The following is an 11,841-nucleotide window of genomic DNA, read 5'->3' on the forward strand; positions in this document are numbered from 1 at the left end:
TGATGTATGAAAACAAGCATTACTTGATAAAGAGAGACAGATGGGTCCAAATACAAAGTATTGACTTCAGTGGTCTATCTAGTCTCATAAACAGAGACATCATTTAAACAAAAACAAAAAATGAAAAAATTAAGAAACTTCACAGTTAAGCTACATAATAGATCAAATAGAACTAAACGTGTCTACAGAATATTGATCCACCAGCTGTGAAATACAAATTCTTTTTATTATCCCATAGAACTTTCTCCAAAATAGATCACATAATAGCCATAAGGCAATTATTATCAAATACTAATTAAAAAGTTCAAATGAATTGTTATGTCTTATCTGATCACTATGCAATTAAACCAAAAGTCAAAATCAAGAGGAGCTACAAAGATGGATCAATGGTTAAGAACACCATTTGTGTTCTTCCAGAAGATTTGAAGTCCCAGAACCTACACCAGATGGCTGTAACTCTAGCTAGCTCCAAGGGATCTGACACCTTTTTTGACCTCTGCGGGCACCTGCACACAACTGACAAACACAGCGAGATATGCACATAGACATAAATAAAAAATTTTAATCTTTATCTTAAAAAAAAGCAAAAAACTAGCAAACACATACATGGGGATTGAACAATACATTTTGTGTGTGTGGTTCTAAGGATTGAACCCAAGTCTTTGTTATACGAGTGCTGTATCACTGAGCTACATCCCTAGCCAGGCTAATGTATGCTAAAGGATCAGTGGGTCATTTTAATTCATAAGCTGAAATACAAATGAAAACAATCTACAAGAACCTTTGGGATGCACTGAAGACAGATCTAAGAAGGAAGTTCACAACTGTGAGTACCTACATTAAAAAATGAGAAAAATCGCCGGGCGGTGGTGGCACACGCCTTTAATCCCAGCACTCACGAGGCAAAGCCAGGTGGATTTCTGAGTTCGAGGCCAGCCTGATCCACAGAGCAAGCTCCAAGACAGGCCCCAAAACTACACAGAGAAACCCTTGTCTCAACCAAGAAAAAAAATGAGAAAAATCTCAAATAAAAAACCTGATGATGCCGGGCGGTGGTGGCGCACGCCTTTAATCCCAGCACTCGGGAGGCAGAGCCAGGCGGATCTCTGTGAGTTCGAGGCCAGCCTGGTCTCCAAAGCGAGTTCCAGGAAAGGCGCAAAGCTACACAGAGAAACCCTGTCTTGAAAAACCAAAAAAAAAAAAAAACCAAAAAACAAAAAAAAAAAAAAAAACCTGATGATGTATCTCAAGGTTTAATAAAAGGAAAAGTAGCCAAATTCAAAATTATTAGATATAAATAATAAAGACCAAGGCACAAATTAATGACATAGAGACAAAAGAAGAAATAATACAAAGGATCAATAAGGCAAAAAAGTTGGTTCTTTAAAGATAAACAAGATTGATAAGCCCTTAGCCAAATTAATCAAATAGAAATAGAAGACTCAAATTAGTAATTTTAGAGTCAAAGGGAAAAGTATATAATAGAAAACATCAAAATACATAGGCTCATTGGAAAATACTTTTTAAAACCTATATTCCAGTTAATTGGAACATCTAGATGTGGATGAATTTCAAGTTACATCTGGTCTACCAAAGTTGAACCAAGACCTATTTTTAAAATGCAAGCATAGGTATGCAACATTACCACACCTCTAATCCCTGCACGCGGGAGGCAGAGGTAGGCATATCTGTGAGTTCAAGGCCATCCTGGTCTATGTAATGAGTTCCAGGACACCCAAGGCTATGTATGAGACCAAGTCTCAAAAAGAAGAGAAGAAAGAAAGAAGAGAAGGAGAAAGGACAAGGAAAGAAGAAAAGAAGGAAGGAAAAAGGAAAGAGGAGGAGAAGGAGAAGATGATGGTAGAGGAAAAAAAACTTATAAATCAAATTCAAGAACACATTAAGATCATTCTCCATGACCAGGCTTGTTTCACTCCAGAGATAGAAAAATTACATGTTATGATCTTGTCTCTGAAGCAGGTGCTGCTAATATTAAGCCACCTGGCCACAATGCCTGTATTATAGTCTATTGTATGTCCAGGAATGGGTAGCACTGAGCACCAAGGGTTATGGGAGCTCAGTATCTAGTGATACACAGGTTACAATGATGAGTACCAAGGCACTCAATGGTAATGGAGTACAAAGGTGATGGGGTCTATGATGGTGAGCCTATGGCATGCAATGGTGTGATGATATGGAAGGTGTGATGTGTGTATGTATATAAATATATATGTGTGTGTGTGTGTGTGTGTATATATATATATATATATATATATATATATATATATGATGACTATGGTCAGAATGTGATGGTGTATGTGTATGGTGGTGACTGCCTGGGATGTGGTGGTGATGAGTAGGGTGCAATGAAGAAAATGGTGCTGCTGTGGTGATAGATGGAGATACCAAGGTTGGAGCTAAGAATTTCTTGTGGTCTACTCTCTGCTCCTAGTCCACATCAAACTCTGTATCACTTTGAACTTCCCCAAACTTAATACTAACCATCCAATATCGACCGGAGACTTTGGAGATAACAAACATCTGACAAACATATATTTTATACCTTATATGTGTTATATACAATGAGCCTTGAAATATTTTACAAGGTGTGCAACTACTTGGAAGACAAATAATGATGGGGGCACATTTTCAAAGCATGAACTCATCACAATGGCAACGGGGACTACAAAATTATTAGAGTAGCACATTGTTACTACAATTAACTTTATGTAGTTGTCTGTGTTTTGTTTTGCTTTGCTTTTTATTGTTGGTTTTTGTTGTTATTATTTGTTTATTTTTGTTTTTCAAGACAGGGTTTCTCTGTGTAGCCTCAGCTGTCCTGGAACTCACTCTATAGACCAGGCTGGCCTGAAATTCATAGATATCCGACTGGCTCTGCCTCCTGAGTGCTGGGGTTAAAGGTGTGCACCACTACACTCTGCATATGTAGTTGTGATTAATAGTGAATCCTTACATTTATTGCATTTCTGTAGGCTGTGAACACCACTATTAGAGTCTGTGTGCATGAATGTTGATAAAATTTATTATTAATAATACATTTAGGTATACTTTGAAGTATACTTCACATTTTATATGTTCATTTTTGTACATAACTTTTAATTGTCTTTTTTGTATTTCTAGGCTAGGGGAGTTTTCCTCCAAATTGTGACAAATAAACAAAAATAGGAAAAACACTTAAGTGAAGCAGTGCTGTTTACACCTGTGTTGTTCTAATGTGTGTTTTCACGTTTCACTATTTGAGGGACTGACCTACACAGCGCTTGCTATTTTCCACTAATAATTCATCACCATTGTAGCAGTAAATTGGTATCACAGTTTGCTTTTTATTTATGTATATTTAGTTGACCACAGATGTTGGACATCTTTTCATATACTTACTGGCCATTTACAGATATTCTGTGGAAATTTTTTTAGATAATTGGATTCTTTCCATTATTTTTATTTTTATTTTATATGTATGGGTGTTTTTGCCTGCATGTGTGCCTGTGCACCACATGTTTGCTAGTGCTCATAGAGGCCAGAAGAGGGCACCAGATCCCCTGGAACTGGAATTACAGAGGGTTGTGGGCTGCTGAGAATTGAACCTGAGTCCTCTGCAAGAGCAGCCAGTGCTTTTAACCACTGAACCATCTCTCTGGTCTTCCATCTTTTATGAAAGACAAGAGTTTCACTATGAAAATCAAGCTAGCTCAAAACTTGAGACCTTCCTACCTCAGGTTCCCAAGAATTAGGATTACAAGTTCATTCATGCCACCACACTTGGCTCTTTACTCATCTTCAACATGTGTTATTTGTATTCTTGGTGACTTGTAAGTACCTCTTCTATATTCTAGATACAAAGCATTTATTAATATACTGTTTAAGAATATAGTCTGGGCAGCAGGGGTGGGAGGGTAGGGGGATATGTTATCATCTTTTAACTATTTTCTGTTTCATTTTTTGTTTGAGCAGCACAAGGGATCTAAACTGGGGACCTCAAGCACACTAAATAAGCATGCTACCACCAAGCTATGCCAACACTTCCAATTTCTTTTTAAAAATCCATGACAATATCTTTTGATTCAACTAATTAGTAACTTATTATTAGATTTAAAGCTTTTGATTTTATGAAATTGAATGTCTTTCTTCTGATGTTCATGCTTCGGTGTTAGATATAAGAAGAATTCATTGTCAAATCCAAGGTTGTACAGACTTACAAAATACATTTTCTAAGACTTGATTGACTTTAGCTTACATTTATGCGGTTGGACTATTTTGAACTAATTCTCTATATTTTGAACTAAGGTAAGGATAGGATTTATTATTTTGCATATGGTTATCCTGTTGTCCCTATATTATTTATTGAAGCATTGTTTTTCCATTTTCATATTGAATACTTTGTGACACTCTTGTCAAAATCAATTGTATATAAATACAGGGGTTTATATGTGGACACACAGTTCTATTCCTCTGGTCCATATGTTTGTCCTTATACCACTACATGGTGTTTTAATTAGGGAAACATGGCTCTTCCAATTTTGTTTTCTTTTTCAATCTTGTTCTAGCTATCTAGAGAACCATTGAAATTCTATATGAATCTGAATGTCAGCTTTTCTATTTCCATAAAAATACACTGGAATTTTTATAGAAATTTTATTGAATATGTAAGATAACTTGGAAAATACATTTGAGTCTTCCTGTCCAGGAAAATAGGATACCTTTTCTATTTATTTAAGCAATTTTCTATAGTTTTCCATATATAAGTCTTCTTATTCTTTTGGGAGACTATTATTTGAAATAAAATCATTTCTTAATTTTCTTTTTGGGTAGTTCAATGCTCTTAGTATACTGATCTTGTACTCCATAACTTAAATAATTTTTGTTATTAGCTATAGTAGCTTTTTGTAAACCCTGAAGGTTTTTTTTTCCCTTCTCTTTCTTTTTATTTTGTTTTATTCCAGTTTTGACAGAGTCTTGTTAGGTCAGTCTCAAACCCATGATCTTCCTGCCTTGGCCTCTGGGGTCCAGGATTATGAGGCCCGCATTCTATAGGATTCTGTACATATAGAATCATCCAAAATGTAGTTTCGCTTCTTCTTCCTTTTTCATTGTTGTTTTGTTTTTGTTTTTTCAAGACAGGGTTTCTTTGTGTAGCTTTAACTGTCCTGGAACTCATTCTGTAGCCCAGGCTGGCCTCAAACTCTCCGAGATCCACTTGCCTCTGCCTCTCAAGTGCTTAAAGGTGTACCCCACCACCGCCCAGCCAGCTTCTTCTTTTGTATAGTTTAGATGGCATTTATTTCTTTTTTTAGCTAATTGCGCTGGCTAGGATCCAGTACCATCCTGAATTATGGAAATGAAGGTTAGTAATCTCTGCCTTCGTTTTGATCCTTGGGGAAGAAGTTTTCATCCTTCCTTCCATCATCATGTAAGACATTGGAAGCATATTTTTCATAAATGTCTTTATGACAGCAAGGAAGTGACCTTTTGTTTTAAGTTTGTGGATGTGGTTTTCTTTTACCATTAAAAAAGTATTGGATTTTATCAAATGCTTCTCCAACTGTATTGAGACGGTTATGTTAGGTTTCTCTCATGAGCATATAGGAAGACTGGTCATGAAATCAGATACAACTTCCAGAGGAAACTGGAACCATAAAGCAGAACCATATGAGATGGAAGGCATATTTATGCTATGTCAAGGTTACTATCATTTTACCATATTGAGCTGAAAATGTTCCCACTGTGTGGACAAGTGGGTATCTGATTTTTCTTTTCTATGATTTGTACTAGTAGGTCCTTGCAGCAATATTTAAAGTCTTTACAAATGTTTTGAAGTTAGGCATGGTGGCACTTGTCTGAAATCCTAGTACATGGGAGGTAGAGTTGGAAAGATCAGTAGTTCAAGGTCTTCCTAGGCTAGGCTACATAGTAAGCAAAAGGCCAGCCTTGGTACCTGAGACTCTGTCTCAATAAAGAAACAAACAAAAAGACTAGTGAAGAAGATGGCAGATTAGAATCAGAATGTATGTGACTTGATGAAGAAGTGTTAGCATAAGAAAAGCATGTTCTGTTTCAAAAAGAGTAAGAGAGAAAGAACTTGAGAAAGCCATTAAAGATTGATGTTACAGCTGAAAAGGACAGAGAAACAGAAGATCATGCACTAGCTAGTTTTTGTGTCAATTTGAAACAGGCTAGAGTCATTTTAGAAAAAGGCACCTCAATTGTGAAAATGTCCCTATCAGGTTGGCTTATGGGCGAGCCTGTGGTGTATTTTTTGTTAGGATCCTGAGAGGGGAGCCAGGCCCCAGGAGAGGGAGCAGAGCAGAGCAGGGAGCAGAGAGCAGAGGGCAGAGAGAGAGGGTGGGGTCTGCATCTGGTTTTTAAGGTGCAGATTTTGTGACCACGTTGCACATACATAGTCGCCAGTGCCTGCTGATGATGTAAGATGCAAGACCCTGAGCTGAGCATGTATGGGAGTGAGGGCAGGATCCTAACATCCCAAACATTTTGCTTATTATAAAAAGTAAGTGAATAGGAATAGGGGCATTGTTTCTCCCAGAAAAACTGCTTCCAGCTGATTTGGTGGGTGTTAGTTGGCTCTTGGGTGGGGGGAGTTAGAGCAGGGGGCCTTCCGAGGTAGACAGGCGTCCTGGGATGGTGGGCTGTTCTGCTGCGCTGGAGCCATCCATCCCTCTTGACTTGGCATTCTGGCCACTTTTGTGTCTGACAGGATGCTGGTGAGACAGAAAAGGCCTAAAGTAGATCTGACCTGTCCAGATGGGTTTAATCTGGTTTCTGGAGCTTGGGAAAATTTCTGAACATGTTAAGAAGCAGCCATAAGAAAACTGGTGACCAGCAGAAGTGGCCCACCCAATACTGGAGAGCCCGCCCAATACCTGAGAGCAGAAAGCAGAAGTCAGATAGACAGACAGAAGTGGTTGCACGTGGCAAAGAAAGAATCAGAAGTGGAGAGGGGGGTGGGGTGAGGTGCAGAGCTTAGGTAGAAAGCTTGGGGATAAGGTAACTCTTTTCATTTTTTAGATTGACGATTGATGCAGTGAATCCAGCCGATAGGTGAGGCACTACCCTGGGACAGGTGGTCCTGAGTTGTATAAGAAAGCAGACTGAGAAAGCCATTAGGAGCAAGCCAGTAAGCAGCACTCCTCCATGGTCTCTGCATCAGTTCCTGCCTCCAGGTTCCTGTCCTGACTTCCCTCAGTGATGGACTGTGATGTGGAACTGTAAGCTGAAATAAACCCATGGTATTTTGTCACAGCAGTACACAGCAAAAGACAGATGGCAGCATAGCTCCAGCCATGCAGCTCCAAGGCAGTGAGATCAGACGAAGAACCCTTACCCAAATGCTCCTATTGTTTTATTCCCTTACCACCCTTATCTAATTTTGGCTAAATATTTTTCTGATTATTGGGAAATATTTTTGTTTTTCATTTTATTTTTTCTAATTGCTTCTTCTTTTTCCCACCATAGTATTCTTCTCTATTCCTCTTCTTTTCCCTTTAACTTTGCTTTGCCTCTTCCTCCCTCTCTCTACCACCTTCTTTCAACATATCCACTTATACTTTACTTTTCTATGAATCTAACAAGACATCATGACCAAGGCAATTTATAGAAGGGAAGGTTTATTTGGCTTTCTAGATGGAGAAACAATGGAAGCAGGCAGAAGGTGGCTGGAGCAAGAAGTTGAGAGTTCACATCTCTAATCAATGCAGGAAGTAGAGAAAGCAAATTGGGGATGTCATGAATCCCACCCCCAATGACATACTTCCTCCAGCAAGGCCACACCTCCTAAGCTTCCCCAACCAGTACTGCCAACTAAGGACCAAGAGCCAAATGCCTGAGAATATGAGGTCCATCTCATTCAAACCACCACAGTCCTAAACAATTTTCCCTTTACAACACACTATTAGTTTTGTCATTTTCTGCTTTATGGTCATTGATGATATATTAGTGCACTTTTGTTACTTTTAAGTGTATTTCTGTATCTTTTACAGTTTGGTGTCGTTGCTCCTACAGCAGTTTGTTTTATGTGCTCTGAATGGTACTGGGGACTGAGTCCTCAAGTATAGGCTTCTCACTGAGAAGATCTTCATTTAGAACTGGAAGGGATAGCCAAGGCAACAAACATAAATCACAACATAGAAACACAGAGACACGATAAATGCAAGGTACCATGACTTCTCCAAAAATACTGTAACTCAACCACTAAATTAAAAAATACTTTATGGGTAAGTCCTGGATGAAGATCTCAAAAGTTTACACAAAAATGACCAATGATCTCATAGAGAATATAAACAAGCAGATAAATGAAGTACAGAAATGGGTCCAGGACTCAGAGAGGAAATTCCTGTGACATAAAGGAGTCATCAAAACAGATGAAAAAATCAGTAATGTGGACAAAAAGTTCAACAAGGAAATTGAGATTCTGAAGGAAAAACAAAACTCCCCAAATAGAAATGTTAGGAATGAAAAACAAAACAAAACAAAATGTCCACGGTAAAGGACCACCAATAACTCAACCAATCAAAAGAAAAAGCAAAGCAAAGACAAGCTGGGGAGCATTGACATGGCTGGTGCTAGAGCCTGCACTTAGGAGCACCTGTTCCCCTCCAGGAAATTCTCAGCAACCACACAAAAGGCTCAGAACCATCTGTAATTCCAGTTCCAGGGGATCGGATGCCCTGTTCTAGCCTTTTCAAGCCCCAGGCATATGTGTGGTACACAAACATAAATACAGAAAAGAAACCATACACATTGAAAAATAGTTTTAAAATTAAGATTAAAATGTAAAAAGAAACATTGTCTTAGGTTTTCTAGTGCTGTGAAGAGACACCATGACCATGGCAACTCTTATAAAGGAAAACATTTAATTGGGGCTGGCTTACAGTTCAGAGCTTTAGTCCATTATCACCATGGAAGCATGGTGGTGTGCAGGCAGACATGTTGCTGAAGGAGGAGGGGGAGTTTTACACCTGAATAGGCATGCAGCAGGAAGAGAGAGCAAATGTGAGCCACTGGCCCAACATGGACTTCTGAAACCTCAAAGCCCACACCTAGTGACACACTTCCTCCAACAAGACCACACCTACTCCAACAAGACCACACCTACTCCAACAAGACCACACCTCCTAATAGTGCCACTCCCTGTAAATATATACTATGTAAGTAAATAGATAGGTAGATAGATGGATAGATGATAGATAGATAGATAGATAGATAGATAGATAGATAGATAGATAGATAATAGATTAAACACTGAAAGGGGGAAATGGCAACTCACCTACAAAGACCAACACATCAGAACATCAGACTTCTTACCATCAGCTATAAAATTCAGGAAAACATGGATTAACATATTTCTTTTTTCAGTGTAAATTAACCCATTTACTGCAGGCTAGGCATGTCTCAAACAGTAGTGCTTCCACTGGTCTTCAGTTCCTTCAGTCTTCTGATGGAGATTTCACTGTGATGGCAGAAGTAATGTAGGTCCAGGCTCTGCCAACCGCTGTTTTCACGCAGGAACCATAGTGCCGGATGCCAATGGCTCATCTATTCATCTTGGTCTTGCCACAGAAGGAACAAGTGTACTTGGTGTGCTGGCCGATTTCAGTTTTCTTCACCATTTTCCAGAGGGAGGCATCATAGCAGGTCCCATATTTCCCAATAGTCCCGACTTAGGTTCATTTAGCCATGTCACTGAAACCTAAGCCCAAACCCGGAGAGCAGACAGACACATTGTAAGCTTTGAAAATAAATGACTGTCAATGCAGATTGCTACATCCAAAAAAAACTGAATATAGCAATAAGGGCATTTCAAATTAAGTATAAAGTAAAGCAGTTCACAACCACCAAGTCATCAATATGCCATGCGCTTGAGGGAATACACACAGACACAGGAATTAGCGTCAATCCTAAGAGCACAGGAGAGAAGAAATTGCACAGAAAGAACAAAGGCACAAAGGAGAGCCAGACAGGCATCTGTTGTCTGTAACACAGTAAACCAGAAAACCTCTAATTCCAAAAACAGAGAATGAAGAGAAAAATGAAAATCCACCTAACCAGAGACATCTGACAGAGTTCCAGGAATCAGTAAATTTCTCTCAATAGCATGAACATAAACAGCCATAGCTGATGCACAATAGGTAATTGGATTACAATACATGATCCAACTATCTACGTTCTCAGAAGTCACACCTCACTGATTAAAAGTACCCATAGACTGAGAGAAAAAAAATGATAGAAATCAATTTACCAAGCAACTGGAAGCAAAAACCAAAACTGGCAGGGCTATTCTGACATCTGATACTATAGACTTCAAACTAAAATTAGTCAGAATATCTCAAGAAGGCCACGACATACCAATAGAGGGAATAAACTACCCCGAAGACATAACAATGGCACATGTACATGGATCAAACCTCGAGGCTCCCAACTTAATAAGCCCAAGGAAACCGCTGTTAGACTACGCCATACAGCAAATGGACTTGCATTATCTACAGAATATTCCATCCAAAAGAGGTGGAACTTAAATTCTTCTCAGCAGCCCAAAGAATCTTTTCTAAAATTGCTCATATCCAAAGTCACAAAGAAAGTCTAAAAAAAATACAAAAGAATGAAAACATTTTCTTCTAGCTTATCATAGCATAGTAGAATAATATTAGGAATCAATTGTGAGACAAATCACAGAAACTACACAAATTCATATTCTTGAACAAGGAAGAAAATGACTGAAAAAAATCAAAGAGGAAGTTAAAAAAAAAGTCTTAGAACTGAATGAAAATCAAAGCACAACATACCAGGATCTTGAGGATATAGGTAAGGCAGCTCTAAGATGAAATTTTTTTAGCTATTAAAAAATCAGAGGGGCTTGAGAGATGGCTCAGGGTTTAGGATCTTGTCCTGCTCTTCCAAAGAACCAGACAGAGTTCAATTCCCAGCACCCACACTCGGCAGCACATAACTACCTGTAAATTCAGCTCCAGGGGATCCAAAACCCTCTTCCGGCCTCCTCTGGCACCTGGACACACAAGAGACTCACCCATATACGCATTAAAAATATAACATTTTTCTTAATCAGAGAGTAGAGCTCGAGAAATGGAGAGAGAAGGGACCCTTTCACCTTGGGGTGCTCCCTCTGGATCCAGGATTAGGCACAGACCACACCCAAATACCAATTTCCAAGCACAAATAAAACACAGAGATCCTTTATGAAGCAAGGTGGTGGAATCTTAATCAGGCAGAAACAGCAGCAAACAGCTTTGCAAGTGTTCATTTTAAGAGGAAAAAGGGAGGTCTGTATTAGAATGAGCAGGACATATTGGTAAATTCTGATTGGACATATTAGGCTAGCCCAATGGGGATCTTGATTGCTGAGCCTTGATGTTTCGATATGTAGATCTTGGTGATCAGCCTCAGGAATGAGCCAGGCTTAAGGCAGTGGCCAAATTAGGGAATGGACCTTGGTGGCTAGCTTTCGGAATGTGGAAGTGTCTACAGGAGGGAATCTAATGGGATAGCAAGGGAGAGGGAAGCAGGGAGGGCAAGACCTGCTGGTGCCATGTTAGCCTTGCTTGGGCCTGTTGGAGCCTTCAAAGAATGCTTGATGCCCCTGCAGAGGACCAAAGTTTGGGTTCCCAGCACCCACAGCAGGTGGTTCATAACCAAATATAACTCCAGTTCCAGGGACCTATTAAGTTTCAAACCCAAGACAAATGGCTGAGGTGTCTATATTGTTGTGATTCTGCTGCGCTCCAACTGCATGATCCTACACGTGTAGTTCAGGGTTCTTGACAAGGGGTCTTGCATCTTACGTCATCAATATGC

At 39.2% G+C, this 11,841-nt stretch overlaps 1 pseudogene; it reads right to left on the bottom strand.

The window, feature by feature from the left end:
* Window positions 1-3,878: 3,878 nt before the first annotated feature.
* On the bottom strand, window positions 3,879-9,710 carry LOC128113009 (60S ribosomal protein L37a-like; annotated as a pseudogene).
* Between the last annotated feature and the right edge of the window lie 2,131 nt (window positions 9,711-11,841).

The sequence above is a fragment of the Peromyscus californicus genome, unplaced genomic scaffold (genome assembly GCF_007827085.1).
Source record: "Peromyscus californicus insignis strain IS unplaced genomic scaffold, ASM782708v3 Scaffold_17__1_contigs__length_78620276, whole genome shotgun sequence".
Taxonomy (NCBI): Eukaryota; Metazoa; Chordata; class Mammalia; order Rodentia; family Cricetidae; genus Peromyscus; species Peromyscus californicus.